The sequence below is a fragment of the Silene latifolia genome, chromosome Y, assembly GCF_048544455.1.
Source record: "Silene latifolia isolate original U9 population chromosome Y, ASM4854445v1, whole genome shotgun sequence".
Lineage (NCBI taxonomy): Eukaryota > Viridiplantae > Streptophyta > Magnoliopsida > Caryophyllales > Caryophyllaceae > Silene > Silene latifolia.
The window spans coordinates 428,178,438-428,203,771 of NC_133538.1; the positions used below are offsets into that span (position 1 = coordinate 428,178,438).

General features: G+C 39.5%; 1 pseudogene; it reads left to right on the forward strand.

The window, feature by feature from the left end:
- LOC141632531 (putative L-type lectin-domain containing receptor kinase S.5) overlaps positions 1-25,334 on the forward strand; it is a 177,023-nt pseudogene that overhangs the window by 13,046 nt on the left and 138,643 nt on the right.

A 25,334-nucleotide genomic window follows, 5' to 3' on the forward strand; every position in this document is an offset into this window, starting at 1 on the left:
CCTAGGCCTAACCCAACCAATTCGACCAATCGTCCTGTATGGACGGTATAAGTTCCTATTTGTAACCAAAGATGGATAACAATTGACGTCAACCATACCATGATACTTACTCATGTTTGTATCAAGAGCTTTCGTTACTCGAGTGAATGGACTAGGAACCGACCCGACTCATGTTTGACACAGACCTCTCCACATACCAGGGTACGTTAGCTTGGTATGACAACCCACCCTTTTAAACCAAAACCCTTCTAAAACCACTCAACATGCCGTTATAATGCCTATTCTTATGTAACTTGTATGTTGTCACCTTTGTAAATAAAACCATGACGAAATTTTCAAAACCCTCTTTTCAAAATGGAAAAATGTAAATCTTTCAAAATGCCCTAAAAAGCTCAAAGTTAACAAAATCAAGTCGAAACTCCGTCAAAATTTCAAAAATTAACCATTTTTTTCAAAATCATTTCAAAATCGATACTCCTACAGTCACACACAATGATTGTCTAGGATAACATTTCAAAACCAACTTTTTTTCAAAACCTGCACGACACAAAGGACACACGTGTCCTTTCTCTTTTGAGTCCTTCCACGAGTCTTTTCTTGTTCGATTAAGTGTGCAAAGTAGTCGATTGTGTCTTGAATCACCGTCGGTTCTTATCTTCAGTTCAAGATGGTCGGAACAAACAAAAGTGAAGCAAGCGTCTAGGGGGCACCCGAAGGTAATGGTAATAATCAAGTTTTGGCTGCACTACTCCGTCTGCAAGCCACTCAAGACCTCGCCTATGGTCATCTCCAAACAATCGAAGGCCACATTGTAGTCGTGGAAGCTAGACTTCCTCTTGCGGAGGGTCCTATTCCAAACATCCCTTTGCACGACAATCCTCCACCCTTCGAAAAACCTGAAAACGACTCTCCACCTATCCTTACTGAAGTGGAAAAGCGTCTTCAGTACTTAGAAGAGCAACTAATTTACCTCAAGGGAGATGACATCTACAGGGAAAGCAGTCGAAAGTATGAAGCAATGAATGCCCAACTACCAACCAACTTCAACATGACTGACATCCCAAAGTTCATGAGGCATGAAAACCCTCTAAAACATTCGTGCTTTCAAAGATTAAATGTCTATCAAAGGCATCAACCCCGAGATGTTCTTAAGGATCTTTCATTCATCTCTCGACACCATTCCCAAACAATGGTTCTATACCCTTGACCACAAGAAAATTTCTACTTGGGATGATGCTGCCATCGAGTTCACCAAACAGTACGCAGATAATGCCGAGATTCAAGTCAACATACGCACTCTTGAGGTTCTTACCCAAAATGAAAAAGAACGGTTCACCGACTTCCTAAGTAGGTGGAGAAAGACTAGTACCCAACTTGTTGAGCGTCCAGATGAGGCCACTCTTGTGGAGAAGTTCGTTGACAATTTAAGGCCTATCTATGCAAATCACTTGGGGTACCAAAACATCAAGTATTTCAAAGATTTAACGGTGCTAGGTACTAGGATCGAAGACGATATTCGCAAAGGACTCTTGTCCAAAACTGTGGGACGCGGATAGCAAGGTTAAACGTCAGCTGGAAGTCGTTCCTACGGTTCCGCTAGAAAGGTTAATGAATTAGGGAAGAATCCAACCAATAGGACCTAAACCTGACCTAGAAAAGAAGTCTAAATTCTGGGATGAAAATGCCTATTGCGAGTATTACAGGGGTAAAGGACACGACACAGAAACTGTTATAGGTTAGAGCATGCTATCCAAGACATGATCGAAGATAGACGATTGCCTATACCTCCCGCAAGTAAGCCTAACAACACAAAGAATCCTCTTGGAATTATGATGATCTCGGATGAAGAATCCACCTTAGATTGTTCACACCTTATCTCTCCAATCGAGGATGAGATCAATATGGTCGATCATGGAGAAACCTACTCTACCATCGCACCCACTATCGCAAATTTTGACGCATGGACAAAGAGTGTGAGAAGACAAGTCGCTGAACTGGATGATGTCGTGTCTTCCCTACGAAAACCCAGCATCTCGACTCAGGAAACCACGCAAATGGCCACTACTTTATCCTACGAATCTACAATGCAAGAAGTCATCACGGTAGTTGACGATTTGGTCCAGAAGATTATAAGTTTAGAATCCAAAATTTTGCGCTTGAAAGAGCTCAACACTATCAATGACGTTTGGGCAGATGACGTTGAAAATGTTTACCTCAGAGATCATCCTCTAATAAAAAAGGTAGAAAGTCTCACAAACGAGATTATTACCATGATACTACGGGATGACCATTTCAACCCTGCAGCGCTCATCACGGATGTAAATCCAGCCAATCAGCAGAAAGGATGGAGAAAATCAATAAAATGGACCAATAACCAGGGAAGGCTCTTCAAGCTCACAACTGGAGAAGGAGAGATGTTCAAAGGAGAACTAGAAGATGACGAATTCGAATCTGAGTTAGAATCGGAGTCAAAAACTGAGTCTAAGTCTAGGCAAGTCGTTAGAGAGTCTCCTCCTGTTGTCACTCCCCATCCCATCTTCTCTCCTAGTTTAGCATCGTCTAGTAACAGTATCTTGGGGAACGCCCCAGTAACTGCCCCTTTGCCGCCACTGACTACCGCGCAGATGACTTCTTTGTTTCAGCTGTTTTCAAACATTAATATGAATAAATCTGATTCTGCTTACTCTTCGTGTTATCTTGATTGTAATTCTATTTACGATGATACTGAGGATGATCCTGACCCAGACTCATTTGAACTACCTCCTTATTAGAGATGGCAATTGGATCCAGATCCTACCCGGATCCGCCTGACCCGATACCATAGGGTCGGATCTGGATCCCATTATTTTGGATCCTTAGGATCCGGATCGGACCCATATCCTTATACGAGTATAAGGGTCCGGATCTGGATCTCACCACCGAGATCCGGATCCGACCCTTGGACCCTTTTCTAATTTTTCTAAGTCTAATTTTAGGCCCAAGCTCATTTCTTATATAGCTAACATAACTTGTCTATCATTCATTTGTTCCTCAAAATTAAAAAACCTAATTTAAAATCTCTATCACTCTAGTATTCTCCCACTGTGGCACAATGTACTTTGTCCATCTCCGACGTCTCTTCTTCAACGGTTGCTTCTTACATCTTCGTCTATTTTTCTAAGACTTTTTGCTTCTTTTGGACTATGGTTTTTAAACCAGTGAAGCTAATGAAAGTCACTTTGAGTGAAACATAGTATCTCATTGACAAGTAGTAGTGTGTACTGTATAATGTGTACTTGTACTTTAGTGTTTTGCTGAAAATTGACGGATCTGGATACTACCCGGATCCTTAGGATCTGGATATGGATCTAGAAATTTCGGACCCTAAGGATAAGGGTAGGATCTGGATACGCTATGGTAAAATGGATCTGGATCCTATAAGATCCGGTCCAGATCCTACTCGTTGCCATCTCTGCTCCTTATATAATTAAAGAAATACTAGAGGAGGGGAAAGGGGTACCAGTTATAGAGAACACTGAACCTATCAACGTAGGGACAGATTTAGAACCCAAGAACTTAGGATATGGACAACTCTAGACCCTAATGAAAGAGCTCGCTTCATCGACATTTTTCACGAATTCAAAGACGTTTTCTCTTGGTCCTACAAGGATATGCAGGGATAGACAAGGATATTTCTGAACATCGAATCCCAATCAAGCCAGGTATCAAACCCGTAAAGCAGAAGCTTCCCCGAATGAGAACAGAATGGGCTCTCAGGATTAAGGAGGAAGTGAACAAGCAATTCAAAGCCGGGTTCATCAAAGTTTCTGAGTACTCAGACTGGGTGGCTAACATAGTCCTTGTACCCAAAAAGGATGGGCGAATCCGGGTTTGTGTTGATTTCAGAGATCTAAACAAGGCCAGTCCAAAAGACGATTTCCCACTCCCACACATCGACATACTAGTAGATAATACAACAGATCACACACTCCTTTCTTTTATGGATGGGTATGCGGGATATAATCAGATCAAAATGGTTGAAGAAGATATGCATAAAATGACGGTCGTCACTTAGTGGGGTACCTATCGCTACACCGTTATGCTGTTTGGATTAATCATTGCCGAAGCGACATATCAACGCACCGCGACTACCCTGTTGCATGACATGATGCGCAAAGAAGTAGAGGTATATGTAGATGGCATGATTGTAAAATCCAAGGATAGACAAGGTCACATCGCCAACCTTCGCAAGTTCTTTCTCAGGTTGCGCAAGTACAACATGAGACTTAATCCTCAGAAATGCGCATTCGGAGTCACATCTGGCAAATTATTGGGATATGTAGTCAATTAAAGGGGAATAGAGATTGATCCTTCCAATATCAAGGCTCTAATCGAGATGCCATAGCCACAGACAGAAAAGGATGTTCTAGGATTCTTGGGCAAGGTTCAATACATAAGCCGTTTCATTTCAAAGCTCACTATGATTTGCGAACCTATATTCAAGAAGCTCAAGAAAACGGGCCACACCATGTGAGACGACAATTGTCAAAAGGCATTTGACAGAATCAAGGAGATATTGGCCAAGCCACCTGTTTTAATGCCACCACCGAAAGATCAACCTCTATCTCTGTACCTCACAGTCACAGAAACAACCATGGGGGCATGCTCGCACAGGTCGCTATCTACTACCTTAGCAAGAAGTTCTTGGAATATGAGACTAAGTATACACCACTTGAAAAGATATGCCTCACTCTTGGAATATGGGACATATGCTAAACATGCAGCCCAACCAAGAGGCTATGCTATAATATGCTTAGTTACAACATCAAGGTGTACTCAAAGATGGACCTTGTCAAATAGATTTTCGAAAAACCAGTCTTAATGGACATTTGGCAAGATGGACTTTGATGCTCTCAGAGTTCGATCTCAAATATGTACCTCTGAATTTCATTAAAGGACGAGCAGTAGCCGAATTCTTCGCAGACAACCCCATTCATGATACCCAAGTAATAGATACATGGTCATTTCCGGATGAAGATATTCTACACACCAATACAGAATCATGGGACCTCTACTTTGATGGGGCTTCCAACCTAAGAGGGTATGATATAAGAGTGTTGCTCATTTCTCCTTAAGGCGAGCATATACCAATTTATGTCAAACTCGACTTCGAGGTGGCGAATAACGCAGCGGAATATGAGGCCTGCCTCATCAGTTTACAAGTAGCAGTCAGTTTAGGCATCAAGAGACTTCGAATCCATGTTGACTCATCTTTAATCATCAATCAAATTACCGGATCTTGGAAAATCCGGAGTGAAAGTCTTATACCATATCAGGCCAGGATAGATCAAGTGGCTCAATTCTTCGACCAAGTGGTTTACTTACATCTACATAGAGAAGAAAATCAGTTTGCAGACGCTCTTGTGAAACTTGCATCCTTGATCATCATGCCCGACAACATGATAGAAATGCCACTATGCATTGAACGACGGTCCGAACCAGCTTATGTGCATTGTCTTACTGATGAAATCGAAAATCAGGAGGAGCCTTGGTATCAAGCCATTTTGAAATACAAGCTCTACGACACGTACCCAACAGATATGGATGAGAGAGGATAGTGAGCGATTCGTTTATTAGCATCTCAGTATGTCATAAATCAAGGGGAGTTATACAAGAGAATGCCACAAGGCGTCATTTTGCTTTGCCTTGATCATTCAAAATAATAGAATTTATGGAAGGAGTCCATGATAGAGAATGCGGTCCTTATATGAGTGGTCCCATGATGGCAAAGAAAATCATGCGTCTAGGATATTATTGGACGACGATGGAGACGGATTGCATCAAATACGTAAGGCGTTGCCACAATTGCCAGATCTTCGGGAATGTACAACGTGTCCTACCATCTCTACTATACACAATGAGATCTCCTTGGCCGTTTCTACTTAGGGAGTTGACATCATAGGAAAGATCACTCCAGCTGGGATGGGTGGTCATTGCTTCATCTTGGTAGCCATTGATTACTTCATGAAATGGGTAGAAGCAGCATCCTATACTGCTCTGACATCCAAACATGTGGCTAAGTTCATACAAACCAATATTGTCTGTCGATACGGGTGCCCACATGAGATAATCAGCGATAACGGGTCGCACTTTCAAGATGAAACCGAAGCGTTGTTGGCCAAGTACAAAATCAAGCATCATCATTCTTCGCCCTATCAACCTCAGACTAATGGTGCAGTAGAGGCAAGAAATAAGAATGTCATCATGATCCTCAAGAAAATGATCGACAACTATCGAGACTGGCCTAGCAAGATACCCTTTGCATTATGGGGATATCGAACCTCAGTCAGGACGCCCACTAGGGCTACTCCTTTCTATCTAACATATAGCATGGAAGCCGTACAACTAGTAGAGCTAGAGATCCCATCTTTACGCATTCTACTTGAAAGCCAAATTCCGGAAGCAGAATGGAATAGGGATAGGTATGAAGAACTCATCCTCTTGGACGAATGAAGATTACGTGCTATGCATAATTTCCAGAAATATCAAGCACGGATTAGGAGAGCCTTCAACAAAAAAGTCAAACCCCGAAACATTAAAGAGGGAGACCTAGTGCTCAAATCTGTCCGAGCTATTCTACCAGTCGACCTAAGGGGGAAATTCAAACCTAATTGGGCCGAGCCTTATCTAGTCAAATCTATAATCTCAGGGGGTGCAGTTATAATTACAAATTTAGATGGGAATGAGTTTTCAAACCCGACTAATCTAGACCAACTCAAGCGATATTACCCTTAGAATAGACCTCAAAAATGTGCCACGCGGGATCCACGTGTCGCTCCTACGACACGTAAACATAAGGCCCTGGCCGGCCCTGAAATGCATGCCACCTCGCTCTTGCGTTCTGGCATTTTCCTTGTTTTCAACCTCAGTATCATCAACATAACTTAATTTTATTTTTAAGATTAAGTAAAGCACCATGCTTATTCCTTATGTTCATTATAAGCTCTTGCTTCGAACATTTATTCTTTTACATTTCCTATTTTCGAACTACGTTCTGGGTTTGATTTCATTTTCAATGAATACGTAGGCAATCCTTCACAGGATACAACCCAATCAATTTCTAATCAAAAATGTAAATAGAAGGACATTTGCTTCGACACTTGGAATTCGAAAGAATAAGTAAAGAGAATTGATTTTACGTTCCTAACTAAAAACAATCAGTTTACTCACTTATTAGTAATACGCCAAATAATACAGAATGATGAAATCAATGCTAGGCTAGGATTCTAAAAATCACGCCGTTTATTACAGCAATAATAAATAATAAATGCTAATAAAGACTTAGGCTATTTCAATTCTTCCATCTTCCCCTTGCCTTTGTCATTTTTACCATACTTCTTGTCTCGACCTTGAGGGGGGCGCTCTTGCGTTATCTCCGACCTAATCACCAATGGTCTTTCTCGAGGCCTAGTCTTCCCATTTCGATCCATAATCATCTTCTCAACAAGAGCATTCTTTGGCTTTTTCTTCGGGCGGACGACTCGTAATCCAGTTTCTTCTTCTTCTTCAATCAAGTATTTTTGGTTTTCTTTAGCTACTTCACGGATTTTTTAGTTAATCGGCTCATGCTTTCTCAGCTTCTCGCGCTCCTCTGACGTTCTAGCCTTGGTCTAGTACAAATAAGAATCTGACACCCACATCAAACCAACTGGGACAGGAATAAACCACATGTTCCTTTGGGTCCAACGTAATTCCCATTCATGGCAGGACTCAGAAGTGTGCGCCAAAGCGGTCTGCGGAATGGTGTCAACCTTCGGGATTTTCTGCTTCATGCTGACTTGTCTTATCAACCTCTCCAGGAATATGCTAATCATGAACCCCAAGCTTGGGATGTGAATAGATCGATAAGGATCAAGGGATGATACTTCTGTCAATGTTCTGAGATGCCACCAAGGGACAATCCATCTAATCAAAGGACCTCCTTCATTCTTTAGCTTGTTTTCCCAGTAGTTGCAAACCCAAGTAAAATCTACCATGTATAGCCTTGTCCTCATCACGATCCATCGTGATCGATATCCAGGCACATTAACTGGGGGCTCGATCAATCGCAGACTCTCCATCAGCCAAATCTGCAAAAGGAGGCAAGAATTAATGCCCCTCCGCCTCACGTCCAAAAAAAAAGAAAAAAAGAAAAAAACAACAAATAAAAGAAAGAAAAACGAAAAAGGACGGGAACATTTTACCTGTAAAATAATAGGACTTCCTATATACGGGAGCTCACGATTGGCCTTTCGGTTATCCAACGTTAAGATAATATCTCCTAACACCAAGCAAGCTGGGCTCTTGCGCAGTTCCATTTGCTCAATAATACCCAAGAATCGCGGGTCACCTCTCATTTTCGCATCAACATGTCCTGAAGAGTCTATTGATCCAAAATACTCAAGAGGGGGGGTGAATTGAGGATTTAAAACTTTTTGAAAGCTTTTTCGATTAAGCTAATGTAATTGATTATTTAAAGTTTATTGATTAAACTTTAACTAATCAACTAATGGAGATAAACGTAATGAACGAAACAAACGAAAGAAGAAGAGACACACGGATTTTTGAAGTGGTTCAGTTTCACAAGTCGAAACCTACGTCCACTATTCTCGATTAATATATTTAGTACCTTTCTACGGATTACAAATTTACTAACCCAACTCGTACAACTAACTCTAGCTGTAACTCAATTAGTACCGTTAAATACTCGAGTGATTAACTTACGCTAATAAGAAAGCACTAATGATTCTAACAAAGGTTCACGTTAATGAACAAGTTAAGAATTCAACTAAGCACTATTATCTTATAACGATAAATGAAGAACGAGTATGCGAGTTTTGTGACACACGACCTTTCAAAATTGCAAATCGGTTTTTCTGCTTAAAACACACGGTTTGCTTTTTAAAGATGAAAATAATTTTTATGCTTAAGGTCTCTATTTTAGATGTTGTTAATAGCAAAGTATTTATAGGCAAGGAAGAAGTAGGCTACACGGTTTTTGCACAAACCCTAATAACCGAAATAATAATTTATAATTACAAATTATATCTTCTCATTATCTCTTTCCTAAAAGCCTTAAAAGATAATAAAGAATATTCTAAAAGATAGAATATAATCTTTCCAAATATTATCTTTACTATAAATTCTAAGATTATGATAAGATTTCCTAAAACAAGAATATCTTTAATCATAAATGAATATATTAAGGAAGATATATAAGATATGTAAAGATATTATTATAGAACAAAATCTTTACCTAATATCTCCTAGGCAACACGAGATATCACGGCCCATAAGCTCGTGAATCGTGCAAATCCTAGTCTTAATATATAATTAGAATTTAGGTTTTAGGAGTGGCTATATAGAAACCCTAATTAGTAGTAAAGTCCAACTCATAAGTTGATCCATCATAACTACCAATTAACGTTTTATTATAAAACCGGGCTCCTCACAAAACCGGGCTTTCTTAAATAAATACTTTCATTAAAACATTTAAAATAAATTTTAAACAATTATAAAACAATTTTCGAAACATTTATAAGTCGTGTATAAAAACTCAGCATTTCAATGTTATAGTAGAAGAGCTATAACATTGAGCTCTTTTACTAGTAATGTTATAGCTGCAAAGCTATAACTTTACTAAATCAAGAAACTCACTCTTGATTACCATTACAAGATAATCACCTATACTATTCTAATCTTCAAGGAGATCTTCGAGTATAGGCTACGTCATCATCCAAGCTTGATTAATCTTTAGACGAACTTCGTCTTCACATAATACTTGAATGAATCTTGAATTGTTTGATCTTGAACGAAGGCTTGAACTTCTCATGCAATTGTCACAATCCTCTTTGTTGCTCGTAATAGGTTAGTTCTAAGATACTCAACAAACGATTACACGCAACAAGTATATAGAATGTAAAACACCTTGACATCATCAAAACATAAACATATAAGCTATATGGTCCAACAAATTCCCCCTTTTTGATGATGGCAAGTCTCCTAAAATTGTGACTAATTAAAAAGGTCCCCCTCAATATAATATCGTTTATCTTGATAATAAAGATTAACACAAGATCAAGACAATTTTTCAAAAACCGAAACTTTAAGGACTTTAAGAGACAATTGGTCTTGACAAGGAGCAAGCTTAGGTAGATGCTTACTATAGATGTTCTTTCCCCCTCTTGACATCATCGAAAAGCTAAGAACAAATCAAAAATAACTAGAATAATATAAGACGAGACAAGAGATAAAAACGCCATAAGAAATAATAATAACACGCAAGACTAGAAGCATCCAAAAGATAATTAGCATACAAACTAAGAATTAAACATGTTAAAGCCAAAGTGGGCCGAATGAACACGTCTAATAGAACACTTGGGTCATAACCACAAGTGCATTGCCAAAATGGGCCGAATAAGAGTTTGTTTAACACACCATTAAGAAAAATAAAAAGAAAAGCTAATTAAGGTAAGGCTAGAGAGGGTAGGACGAGAGGAAATCAAATGTTGTGGGTCTTATACGGGTTCGCGTAGTCGGGTCTAGTGCGGTGCTCCAAAGCATCCAGACGGTCAAACGAGCTCCGAACCAACTGCGAAAGAGTACCAATGCTCCTTTCAAAATTAAGCACTTTCAAAGAAAGAGCCTTTGTTGAGAGCTTGATCACCCGCCATTGCTTTCCCGTGCATCACCAAAGCTCCACCCTGACTCGTAAGGAAATTGAGACGATCACCGTGTGGGAACACTTCCCCACGAATTGCCTTCAACTCCCTCTCAAAACCCGCTAACCTCTTGTCCACTTCCTCCATCCATGAGTACACCCGAGTACCCGAGTAGCATCCAAACCCGAGTCTAAAGACCGAGATGGTCCAACCCGTGACAACACCGTAGCCAAATTAGTCGAATGCTCCTTGAATTTTTCCATTAAACCACTCATAAACCCCTCCAACTTTGACTCGACAGCTCCTAAACCCGAATCAACCGGGGCTTTCTCAATATCTTTTGCAAGAAGCAACTCGGGTCCATCAACAACAAGACCCATTAGCTTGATTAACTTGTCACACATACAATCCCGAGCACTAACACCGTAAATGTCAGGCCCTACCACTCGCTTTATTTCCAACAAACGAGATATCCACATACCGTATGGCAAATCGATTGTGGTGCTCAACTTATCCTTAGTTACCGTAAGACTTGTCTGAATTATACGGTGCAAGACAACACTACCCAAATTCACCTTCTGACCTTCCAACCAAGAATAAACCATTATAGCTTCATAACTCGACACCTTATCACGACCTCCTCTCCTCGGCACACCACTGTGTTTCACAAAAAGTTCAAGAGGAACTTGATTTTTGCGGAGAGAGGACGAACCACGATATTAACTCCCTCCGTCATCTCCTCAAAATACTTCTTCACTAACAACTCCTTTTCACTCACAACATTAGACCATTCAAGACTCGGATTTAATTCGATTCCTTCATCGGGAACCGAAAAATCAGAGCAAAAATCCGAAACAGAGACAGTAACATCGACTCCATTAACAACCGCATGCAAGATACCTTTCTTGATTGAGACACTAGCAAAGAATTATACCACCTCAACTGGGTAAATAGGACCCGAAAACTGACTAATGTGACTCCACCCTTGAAAATCAAGAAAATTAACAAAGAAAGCAAGAGCGGGAACACAAACCAACCAAGATTTCGGATAGTACCTACCACCATGAATGGAATACCTCAAAACTCAATTAACTAAGATGCTTTCATCATGAGTAAGCCGAACACGATTTAACCCTTCCTTGGTCGCGGCTTTCGAAGCATCCCTAAGAAAAGTATGAGCAACACCATTCCGAACTATCACCTCGGGTTCCTCCACAGCTTCACTATCATCAACAACTACTTTATTTTTACCCTTGAAAAGACGGCGTCTTTTGCCTTCGGACACCGATTCGTCCCGACTACGAAACAGGGGCGAGTTTGGGTTTGGTTGTGGTGAAGGACAATTCATGGAATGAGGATCATGTGGTGGTAAAGGTGATGTTTGGCTAGGAAAGGGGCGGTTTTGGTGGTGATGGGTTGAGGATCAGGTATTTTTTGCATGAGATGGATTCATGATGATGGTGATTTGTTGAAAAAGGAGGTGATGGTGATGGTTTGAGTAAAGGAGAAGAATTGTGATGATGGTAAAAATTTGGAAGAAAGAAAGGTATGCAAGTGGGGATGGGTGGACGGGTAACACGCAAAGGGTAGATATAGGTGTAGGCTTAGGGTTAACAAGTGGAGGTCAATTATGTTAAGTGTCTTTAATTAGGAATAGGTATTGTGATAAGTATAGGAATTTATGGTGATAAGACAAGAATTAGGAAGTTGATTTGATGTAGGAAATATGAGCCGTGTATATGTAAGCTATTTGGAAGATTTTGTTGTGATTTGGAAAGATAAAAATATGGTGTGTTTTGTTTATTGTGATAGAGAATAAGTTTGTATATCAATTAAATTCTAAATAGCAAATATAATCTTATGATAAAAATATTTCCATAAACGAAATTATTCATGCAACGCAATATACTGATTCTGATCATACAATCTTAACTTAACTAGTCAGTCATAAAAAGATTGAACAAATATAGAAGCTTAGGTACCACTGATTAAACCAATTTCCAACCGTAAAGTCTCAAATCGTTCTCTAGCTAATGATTTTGTCAAAATGTCTGCCCATTGTTTTTCAGTACTACAAAATTCAAGTTTTATATTCCCCTTCTCAACATGGTCTCGTATAAAATGGTGTCTTATTTCAATATGTTTGGTACGTGAATGTTGTGTGGGATTTTTAGAAATAATTATAGCACTAGTATTATCACATAAAATAGGAATACATCCTACGTCAACACCATAATCACGTAATTGTTGCTTAAGCCATAAAAGTTGAGTACATACCAGTCCTGCAGCAATATATTCGGCTTCAGCAGTTGAGAGAGCAACCGAATTTTGTTTCTTCGAACCCCACGTGATGATACACGGTCCGACAAATGTGGCGACACCCGACGTGCTTTTTCTGTCTAGAGAACATCCTGCGTAGTCGGCATCTGAATAACCGACTTAGATCAAAATTGCACTCCAATGGATACCATAGGTATAAGTTGGCCGTTCCAATTAAATAACGTAAAATTCTTTTTACGGCCGTCATATGCGATTCTTTGGGAGATGATTGATATCTCGCACAAACGCATACGCTAAACATAATATCGGGTCTACTTGCGGTCAAATATAACAGTGACCCAATCATCCCACGGTAAGTAGTTTCATCAACTGATTTACCGTTTTCATCCAATGTCAATTTCTTGTTCTCGACCATTGGAGTAGGCATAGCGTGTGAATTTTCCATTCCGAATTTCCGAATCAACTCTTTGATATATTTCTGTTGATGGATCTTAATGCCTTCATCTGTTTGTTGTATTTGCAGACCTAGGAAGAATTTCAATTCTCCCATCATACTCATCTCGAACTCGGAAGTCATCAACTTAGAAAAATATTTGCATAAGCTTCGGTTGGTCGATCCAAAGATGATATCATCGACGTATATTTGAACAACCAAAAGGTCCGAACCCTCCGTTTTCAGAAATAGGGTTTTGTCGACGGATCCTCTACTAAATCCACTGTCAAGTAGAAATTTGGATAATCTGTCGTACCAAGCCCTAGGTGCTTGCTTCAATCCGTATAGGGCTTTATCTAATTTGAAAACATGATCCTCAAATTTGATATTCTTAAAACCAGGGGGCTGTTCAACGAAGACTTCCTCTTGTAAATAACCGTTCAAGAATGCCGTCTTGACGTCCATCTGGAAGAGCTTCATTCCCTTGTGTGCGGCGAATGCTATCAGAAGTCTAATAGCTTCAAGACGAGCAACATGTGCGAAAGTCTCGTCATAGTCTATTCCTTCTTGTTGATTATACCCTTGGACCACCAATCTTGCTTTGTTTCTGACAATGACTCCGGCATCATCTAATTTATTCCTGAAGACCCACCGAGTTCCAATGACTGAACGATCTTTAGGTCTAGGAACTAAATGCCAAACCTTGTTTCTTTCGAACTGTTGAAGCTCTTCTTGCATAGCTATAATCCAATCTGATTCAGCGAGAGCTTCATTGATATTATTTGGTTCGATAATGGATAGAAAAGAGTAAAAAGAACAGAAGTTGTTTAAGGAGCGTCTTGTTTGAACACCCTTCTTAATATTCCCAAGAATATTGTCCATGGGGTGTGAGTTCTTGTATTTCCACTTCGTTGAAGTGCTTGGTTCTTCATCGTTATTTGAGCTTGTCCCGACTTCATTTGGTTCGGAATTAGAGGAAGTTCTCCTTGAATCCAATCCAGGTGTTGTATTTGAGCCGATTATAACCTCGGACTCTACACCTTGATTTGGATTCAATGTTACAGTAACATCATCTATAACATTGGTTTGGGAGTTCTTATCTTGAGTCAATGTTATAGTATCATCAACTATAACTTTGTCTTTCTCCTTTTTATCTTTTGAGGAACGATCAAGTTCATCGTTTATTCCCTCAATCTCATTATCCTCTAATTCCAAATTCGGGGGATCGTCTCTTGAGAGACGAAAGTCGGGTTCATCCAAGTCTTCTTCCTCATCCTGTAATGGCTTATCAAACACGTTATCTTCATCAAAAATAACGTGGACACTTTCTTCAATATAAAGAGTTCTTTTATTGAAGACTTTGTAAGCCTTGCTATGATCTGAGTATCCTATGAAGACCGCCTCATCACTTCTAGGGTCGATTTTACTTAAACGGTTTTTACCGTTATTATGTACAAAACATTTACTCCCAAAACAGCGAAGATGGGAGATATTAGGTTTTCGACCTCTAAGGAGTTCGTAGGGGGTTTTCTTAAGTATAGGTCGGATCATAGCGCGATTATGGATGTAGCAAGAAGTACTAATGGCTTCAGCCCAAAAGTTACGAGGTAAACCACTACACAAGAGCATTGTACGTGCCATATCTTCTAAGGTTCTATTCATACGTTCAACGACACCGTTTTGTTGAGGAGTTCTTGGTGCGGAAAAGTTATGCCCTACACCATTAACTCTACAATATTCTATAAAAGTTTGATTGTCAAATTCAGTGCCATGATCCGTACGAATAGATACAAGATTAGTCTTATATTTGTTTTGAACACGTTTCATAAGACAATCAAATTCATCAAAAGTCTTGTCTTTTGAATGAAGAAAGATAGGCCATACATACCTTGAGTAGTCATCTACAAGAACGAAGACGTACCTGGATCCTCCTCTACTCCTTACCTTCATTGGTCCACATAAATCCATGTGCACTAATTCCAAGGCTTGATTTGTGCTTACTACTCTTTTTGGTTTGAACGATGATCTTACTTGTTTGCACCTTGCACACGTGTCACACATCTTTTCTTGGTCGAACTTGATCTTAGGTAACCCCTCAACCAAGTCCCACTTCTTGAGTTTCTTCAAGGTTAGTGAGCTAATGTGACCAAACCGTTTATGCCATAAACAAGGATCATCAAGTGTAACTTTCATGCACGAAAAAGAGTTAGTAGGCACAGCATTTAAATCCACCATATACAAGTTCCTTTTTCTGTGGCCTTCAAGAATAACATTGCTAGTTCCTTCAATAATGATGCGACAACTATCAGTATGAAAAACTACCTTGTTACCTTTGTCGCATAATTGAGATATGCTTAGCAAGTTGTGTTTTAGGCCATCTACGAGATAAACGTCACTTATTGCGTGAGACTTAGAAATTCCGATTTTGCCAACGCCAATAACCTTTCCCTTTTTGTTATCCCCGAACGTCACTTTTCCTCCGTTGAAGGGCTTGAGTGAAAGAAACAGATTCTTATCTCCGGTCATGTGTCTTGAACATCCACTGTCAAGATACCATTGATTGTTTTCTTTCACTTCTTCTGGCAGAAAGGATTAGATACAGTTTTTAGGTACCCAAGCTAAGTTGGGTCCCTTATGATTAGTTACTCTAAATACTAAATCCTTTCGAACCCAAACACGTCTAATGACCGTTTTTCTAACTTTAGGTTTGTTTGGCTTTGGAGGAGTTCTAGGGTTAGGGTTTTCTCTAGGTCTAGGAATTTCTCTAGGTCTTTCACGACTATTTCCCTTGTCAGTAGGTTTACTAGGTTGAGATATACAAGGGCTTTGTGAAGTGCTAGGCTTCTTAGAGTAGTCAAAGGCCATGTCATAGAACCAACGAAATTTATTGTTCCTTTCTTCGTTAGGTTCGTTAGTGGGGATTTCCTTATCCTCGACAACTGTGTCAACAGTTTTGGCATGTTCGGCATTTTTTCGTAAATCATGAGCCTTTTTGACACAATTGATTTGGATATGACCCGTATGCCCACAGTAATTGCATATTAAGTATTCAGGAAGATCAGCATACTTCCTTTTTCTAAAATCAAAATCCGAAGGTGTTGATTTGCATTTAGAGTAATCTCTACGGCTGTAGCACTCATGTCCTAACCCCATCTTCATATTATTGTCATATTGTTCGGTTAGGAAGTTTAGGACTTTTGTGCTACCTTCCCACTTGTCATGGACCTTTCTGGCGTGTAGAAGTAGGTCTTTTAGGGTTTTAATTTCCTCTTGACATTTCGTGTGATCTACATCATTGTCCTTTTTAAAGTTGTCACGAAAGTCTTGGAATTGTTTGTTAAGAATGAACACAACATCGGTGTGGTGTTTCATAACATTGATCATATCGGTCTTAGATTCTTTCAATTGCTTTGAAAGAGAATCTATCTCTTTCTTTTGATCCAAGATCACTTCTTCATTAGATGTGACCTTAGTTTCCAAGAGTTCTTTGACTTTTCTAAGTTCTAAAGTTATAGCTTCATTAGCTATAACTTTGGCTTGAAGGTGCTTGATGTTAAGCTTTAGGTCGGAAGTTATAGCTTCATTAGCTATAACTTTGGACTCTAATTCCTTCTTTTCAGCCATAGTAGAATCTAATGTTGTGGCTTTCTCAGCCATAACTTTAGATTTCAACTTCTTAGCTTTAGTCTTGAGAGTATGATTCTCTTCCGCGATTTCGAGAATCTGTTCCTTTAGATCTTTCAATTCCAAATCCTGTTCGTGACACTTATCAAGAGATTGTTCAAAGAATTCAATTAAAGCACTTTTAGACAATTTCCTAACACGTTTCTTAAGCTCAAGATAACTTACCTCTTCATCGTTGTCTTCGTCTGATTCTCCAAGAAAGCAATAGTTTGAATGAGAATTTGTGCTTTCATCGTCACTGTCGGAGATTAGGTCAAGACTCACACTGCTGAGACAAAGGTTTGAAACTTCGTCGTCTTCAGATTCCTCGTCATCTTCTGAGTCAAGGTCTCCCTAACACAAAGCCATAATAACTTGCTTGAATTCTCTCTTTGTCTTCTCACATTTCGTCTTGTCCTTTATCTTCTCCCATGTTGGACAATCTTTGATCATATGACCAGATTCTCCACACTTGAAGCAACCTCTATTTGCAAAAGACGACTTTGAGTCATTAACCTTTTTGTTGAATGACTTGTTGTTATTGTTGTTATAGGATGATTTTGTTTGTTTATTTCGAAAAATCTTATTTTTAAAACGTCGTGCAAACAAGACAGTTTCATCCTCTAGGTCAGAGTCCACTTCTTCGCTCTTTAAGGCCATACTCTTATTGCGACTTGGTTCAGCGTCGTCTTTGTTAAGAGTAATTTCATGGGCCATGAGAGCACCAATGAGTTCTTGATAGGATAAGGTTTCAAGATCTCGTGATTCCTCCATTGCAGTGACCTTAGCACGCCACTTCTTAGTCAGGCTCCTAAGAACCTTTCTAGCAATGTCCTCGATGCAATTTCCTACCTAGGTTTTTCAGTTCATTTATGATGCTTGAAAACCTTGCGGACATACTATCTAGAGACTCATTAGGCTCTATGATGAATAACTCATATTTTTGCATAAGCAAATCAATTCGGTGCTTCCTAACAATGGAAGTACCTTCATAAGCTAATTCAAGCCCATCCCATATCTCCTTGGCCGTGGAACATGAAGAGAACCGATCAAACTCAGTAGAAGTCATTCCGTTTTGCAGAAGACTTATTGCTTTGGAGTTCTTTTCGGCCTTCTTGTAGTCGGCCTCGACATAGTCCTCTTCTTTATTTTCATAGGTAGTGCATTCCTCGGATGCAACAAGAATTTTGTGCGGTCCGTTTTGAATAATCCTCCAGCACTCCCAATCGTGTCCTTTCACATAGTGAGTCATCATGTTTTTCCACAATCCGTAATTCTTCCCATCAAAGACGGGACACTTGAGATATTTGGAATCCATTTATCACGTGATAGACAGCGGAATATAAAACAATACGATAAATGAAAAACAAGATAGAACAGCCTCTTTGCGGTCAGGCAATCAAGAGCACGAGGCTCTGATACCAATTGAAGAGTCTATTGATCCAAAATACTCAAGAGGGGGGGGGGGGGGGTGAATTGAGGATTTAAAACTTTTTGAAAGATTTTTCGATTAAGCTAATGTAATTGATTATTTAAAGTTTATTGATTAAACTTTAACTAATCAACTAATGGAGATAAACGTAATGAACGAAACAAACGAAAGAAGAAGAGACACACGGATTTTTAAAGTGGTTCAGTTTCACAAGTCGAAACCTACGTCCACTATTCTCGATTAATAAATTTAGTACCTTTCTACGGATTACAAATTTACTAACCCAACTCGTACAACAACAAGTCAAAACCTACGTTTCACACGGTTTTTGCACAAACCATAATAGCCGAAATAATAAGATATAATTACAAATTATATCTTCTCATTATCTCTTTTCTAAAAGCCTTAAAAGATAATAAAGAATATTCTAAAAGATAGAATATAATCTTTCCAAATATTATCTTTACTATAAATTCTAAGATTATGATAAGATTTCCTAAAACAAGAATATCTTTAATCATAAATGAATATATTAAGTAAGATATATAAGATATGTAAAGATATTATTATAGAACAAAATCTTTACCTAATATCTCCTAGGCAACACGAGATATCACGGCCCATAAGCTCGTGAATCGTGTAAACCCTAGTCTTAATATATAATTAGAATTTAGGTTTTAGGAGTGGCTATATAGAAACCCTAATTAGTAGTAAAGTCCAACTCATAAGTTGATCCATCATAACTACCAATTAACGTTTTACTATAAAACCAGACTCCTCACAAAACCGGGCTTTCTTAAATAAATACTTTCATTAAAACATTTAAAATAAATTTTAAACAATTATAAAACAATTTTTGAAACATTTATAAGTCGTGTATAAAAACTCAGCATTTCAATGTTATAGTAGAAGAGCTATAACATTGAGCTCTTTTACTAGTAATGTTATAGCTGCAAAGCTATAACTTTACTAAATCAAGAAACTCACTCTTGATTACCATTACAAGATAATCACCTATACTATTCTAATCTTCAAGAAGATCTTCGAGTATAGGCTACGTCATCATCCAAGCTTGATTAATCTTTAGACGAACTTCGTCTTCACATAATACTTGAATGAATCTTGAATTGTTTGATCTTGAACGAAGGCTTGAACTTCTCATGCAATTGTCACAATTCTCTTTGTTGCTCGTAATAGGTTAGTTCTAAGATACTCAACAAACGATTACACGCAACAAGTATATAGAATGTAAAACACCTTGACATCATCAAAACATAAACATATAAGCTATATGGTCCAACATGTCCCTTCAAGACGAAGCAGTGAAGAAGGCAAAATCAAAAGGCTCTGCACCTCGCATCATAAGAAATGGAAGGGTCTTCCCTATCTATGAAACGGTCTACAAAATCAAACATTCGTACACCCTTAAAGGTTACAAGATGATCCACCTCAGCTTTGGTCAATCCTAGAAGGTCCCTAAATTTGTTTTTATATTCTTGGGAGCTAGATGGTAGAGCCGTAATATTTTATATATCCCACCCTCCAACCGCTGCAAATTTTTCGGGAAAAGGGCAAAATTTGCCTCCAGGAAAGGCAAAAACGTGATAATTCGGGTTCCAATATTCAAGATAAGCATCAAGAAACCGTCTTACCACTTTCACTTGTTCAAATTAGATGATCGCTCCAAAAATTATCATGTCATGCTTCTCCATGTTCAAAAACACATTGGTCCATTCCTTGAGCCGGGATTCAAAAGCATCCATTTTGTTGGAAATATTTTTTTGAGAGAATTTATTATATTTGATTATCTACGGAGTAATAGAAGGGGGAATTGTGAGAATAGAAGCTAACCCAAGGCCTTTATTTATACTATTCGACCTTTCCTAATTTCGCTCAGGAAGAGATCAACTCAGGAAATAACGCAGCATTAGCTGCACCCTTTGGAAGCACCGCAGCTCCTGCTGTGCCCCTTCCCCAGCCATGTTTCCTGCTAATTCCGCGAGGATCTTTCCTATTTTGGTTTTATCCGTTGTTTCCTTTTTCTATAAGGGTTGTATTTGATAAATTCGAAAGTTTTCTTTCCTGACCAAATCTTTTGCTCCTATTTCGCCGCGGAATCCGATTCCAATGCGGGTTCGCTTCTCGAGATGATATCATCAGTTCACATTTCGTCACAAGCACACTTACTCATTTCATTTTTTTTTTTAATTTTGGGGAATCATTTCGCTACCTCTTTTTTTTTTATTCTTTTCAACTTTTTTACACTTACTTTCTTCCATTTTTTTAGGGGGAAGCACTCCCGTTGTCTGTCGCGCGTCGAGTCATTTTTGCTCGTTATGGGGAACTTTTTTTTACTTTTTTTCTACATTTTCATCATTTCTACGTTGTTTTCGACTTGGTCAAATTGCATTTTGTGTTGTTTGGGCCAGTTTTACTTTGCCACATGTGTTTCTATTTGCGTTTTTCTATGTGAATTTCGGCAGTTTGACGGCGTAAACCACAATATGCCAAACCTGTTTCAAAGCTAACCTGCAGGTACGATATATTTTACACTCAGCAGGCCATTATATATACACAACAAAATGTTCATATGTACAACAAAATTCGAGCTCATGCCCGAAAGCGAAGGAAAAATGTACAAAAATACAAGTCTAGCTACGACGATCAGCCAGACGACCCCTCAACTCTGCCACCATCCCTCGAGAATGGCGATGTCTGCATCTCGAATGTCCAGCTCCCTCGACAGGCGGGTCGTCTCATTGCATGGCTCCTCTAAATCACGCTTCTGCTCACGCTCCCTCTGAATGGAAGAGAAGGCTGATAAGTAACAACAAACAAGGCATAGAAAGCCAAGTACTCCGAAAATATTTCAAATGTTCATCAGAAATAATAAAGAGAGGTTCATACATGCCGACTCGGGCCACCTGAAAGAGCCTCCATAGCCGTCGCTCGCAGCCGGTTGCCCATCCTCCACAGCTCCACATGCCTTGATGGCGCAACCTGCATTTTCAAACCACAACAACAAAAAGAATTAATATCGTGTTCGTATGCGATCATTTCAAGAAAGATAAGACAAGTCCAAACTGGAGGCTTACCCTCCTCACGACATGCTGCCACTCGTCGAGTCCATCCCCTGTCACTGCCTCGGTGAAGGACGGAATATCCATGGACACCGTCGTACAAGCTGGGCCTGGGTACTCCAGCGTCTCGGGAAAAGCTGGGGGCTCGATGCCCGCCACCTCGATCTTCTGTCAAGCCAAGTTCATCATTTCCGAGCTATGTTCAAAAGAATTCATCATTTCCATTTCAAACAGCCCAAGAAGAAGTATACTCACCACGATCGGCCAGTACGCCAGGCTCCTCCTCATGAACTCCGAGTACTCGAGCTCGGGATGGAAAAGAGCATCGCGACTCGCTCCTACCAGGTCAGCTGTCCTCTCAGCCTCCGAAGGCTCCCTAAACATTATCTGTGGAGGATCGATGGGAACCAGGAAGACGTCACGGAGGCACTGCCAAGCCAACCGCTCACCCAGGTACCACACAGATCCCATAGGCGTCGTGAGAAGCAACCTACTCAAACTCTTAGGTCGAAGAACGTTGGCTAAAAAATCTGGAGCGCCAGCATAGTCCACCCAGAGTCTCGACACCCACTAAAATGGATACCAGAGGTCATTCCTATGATCATTACTAGTCAAGAAAAGCAAATAAAGTCAAAAGTAAAAAGTGCTTACGCTGTCAAGCTGCACAGCATCGACACCCCTCCTACATGTGTCGTAAAAAGACCGCTGGCTCTTCCGCTGATACATGATCCAGTGTCTGACCGCGGGGTACTCCCTCGCCACGTCCGCAGCTCTCGTAGGAGAAAAGCCGGGGAAGTACTATGGACACGGGGGGCCCACGGGGGCGCTTGGGAAACGAGCGTTTGCATTTGTCGAGTCACCACCAATTTTTTGTGGAAAATTGGAAACCGTTCGAATACTTTGCGTCATGTCAAGACACAAAGTAGTGACATAGACAGTAAGAACTCATTACCCTTAGCATTCTATGTCTAGAATGACTTTCGTGGATGCCAATGAACACAGATGTTCACAGAGATCTAGAGTAAGGGGTGAGGGTACGTATTAGGAAGTCCTTTTAATGAACACCTAATCCCGCCCACCTCGATAGCGGCCTCTACTAATGATTACGGAAGTCGTTTGTACTCGATATGATGTCGATTATATGCATGCAATGCAACAAACAATAGATTAATCCTAGCATGTGAATTAATACTAAGTCGGTGAACATATAACTAGCAAACAATTATGTCGAAGTAGAGTTTAGAATTAATTATATGAAAACAAATAAATCATCCAATACAATACAATAAATAAATGCAATAATTAAAAACTACAATAATTACAATGGATTAATTGATTTACGTCAAAAATATATTTAAGACGGATAATTTGAGAAAAACAAGAGAAAATAAATAGGGTAGAAAATACGGACAGATTAGAGTGATATTAGGATTAATAGTCAATTAAGATAAACTAATGAATTAGGTCAACGCAGGAACGGAAGTTCAGAGACAGAAATCAACCCGGAACAGGCGCAGCAATGCTGCGTCTCTTGGAAGAGGCGCAGTGGTCATTGCGTCTGTTCCTGAGGTGAGTTCTGGTTGTGAAGTCAGAACTGCAAATTGTTAACGTTCGATGGTATGTTTAATGGTTGATTATTGATACTTGACTCGATGAAAGTGATTTAACGCATTATTTACATATGAATTCGTCATAAAAGCGGTAAAAACAAATTAAAACGAATTAAAATTAATTATAAACTTATTACAAATTAATTAGGTTAAACTTTGTTAATTGAAAGTCGTGTCAAACTGAAAATAAACAACGAAAATATGTTCAAAGGTCAAATTTCGGAAACTTGATATGAACAAATCGAATCTCCAAAATCCGGGTTTGATTTAATGACGAAAACTCGCAAATATTGATTATAGGGGATTTAAGTCGGATTTAAAGCGATATATTTATGAATATGTGCATTAAAATTATTATATACGAATGGATAATAAATTAAGAAAAAGAAATAAAAAAGGACAAACTAACAGAGAAGCGAGGAAGAAGAAGAAAAACAGGAACTGCGGCAGCCTCTGGAAGAGGCGCAGCAGTTGCTGCATTTCTTCTTGACGTTTGCCTACTGTTAATCCGTAAAAACAGTTTAACAAAAGGGTTTTAGAAATCGGTTTTTAGTATACTTTTGATGTAAATCTTACATTAGTTGGTACAAAAACAAAATACAATAATAAAAAATGGGATTTACACCCTCAGACTTACATGTTTGACGAAACGAGATTAACTAAGTTAACGTTTAGTGATTGATCGAATCGAATGTATGAAGAAAGTGCCCTCGTAAAATGATTTAGATTAAATTGATTGAGTAATTGAGGTGTAGTTGGTCAAATTGGTCGGTGATGCAACGTGACTGGTACTCAGAAGGATCCGAGCTTACGTGGTCGATTGATCAAGTACGTAGACGTCAATAAGCTTAGAGCACGGTCTTAGAATGCGAAGGGAGAAGAGAAGGGCGGACACTCGCATGAGAAATATGAGGAACGAAGGTCCCTATTTATACTAATCACACGGAGAAATTATGGAATGACTAAAACTTTGGAAACAAATCTCAAAAAGATATGAAAATATGCAGAAAAGGGCTGGGGAAGAGGCGCAGCTGCTGCTGCGACCCTTGGAAGAGGCGCAGCAGGTGCTGCGTCCTTTCCCCAGAGGTTTCCTCCTGCGGAAGAAAGATTTTCGCGTTTCTTTTATGGAATTGCGGTAGATCTCGACTTCCTTATCCCCTAAAATAAGATTTTCGGGATATATTTTGCCAAAAGATATAAAATTAAACTATGGAATAAATATCCGGAATATTCTAGGACATTCCGACTCGGCATTTTAAACTGTTTATTAGAAAATGAAGCGGTTTTTGACCCGGACTCCAAATGAACTCTAATTACTGTCAAAACGATCGTAATGGCGCGTAGATGACAACCAAGGGGTAGATACAAGTATTTGAGCTATCACTTTATGATAAACTTACGAACTGTCATAAATCATTCCGTGTACCAAATATGCGGCCAAATCATCACCGGGTGTTTGGCGGGAGGTGCAGAGACGAGGTATCTACGGAGCCCCCACTTTGACTGAGGCTTGGACAAGGCGAAAGTCAAAGTATAGCCATTAGGTCAATCGAAGATTACAACCTGACGACTATGGCGATGCGAGGCGGTTCAAGGGGTCTGAGCCAAGGACCTGTCGTCGGGAACATTTTAGAGTCTGTTGACTATCGGAGAGGGTTGTTTAAAGTCCATTAGACTATATAAGGAGGCTCGTCAGCCATAAGAAGAAACCATACCTGAGACTTCTTTCCTGGAATGAATAATATTGAGGACAATAGGACGTCTGTAGAAACTGCTGGGAAGATCTGCTTGCGTCGGTCTCAAGCGAACTCTATCTATCGTGAAGTGCAATTGGCTGTCATGAACTCTCGTTGGGAAAAATATAAGGGTATTAATGGAGGCGTGTCGAAACACCGCCGGAAATCTGCTCGTTGCTGCAAGCGAAGTCCTAATGAAAGATCCTTGCTAGGAGATAAAATACTGTGACGGCTCACAGTCTACTTGAAGATAAAATAATGTGACGGCTTGCAGTCTACTCGAAGATAAAATACTGGTCCGGAAAAAAATAAATGTCCAATAGACCAAATATATGATATATGGTGTTGGAGAAGAGGCGCACCAAAGATTGGCCCACAAATAACGAACTTATAACGAACTTTTGAAAATTGAGCTGGAGGG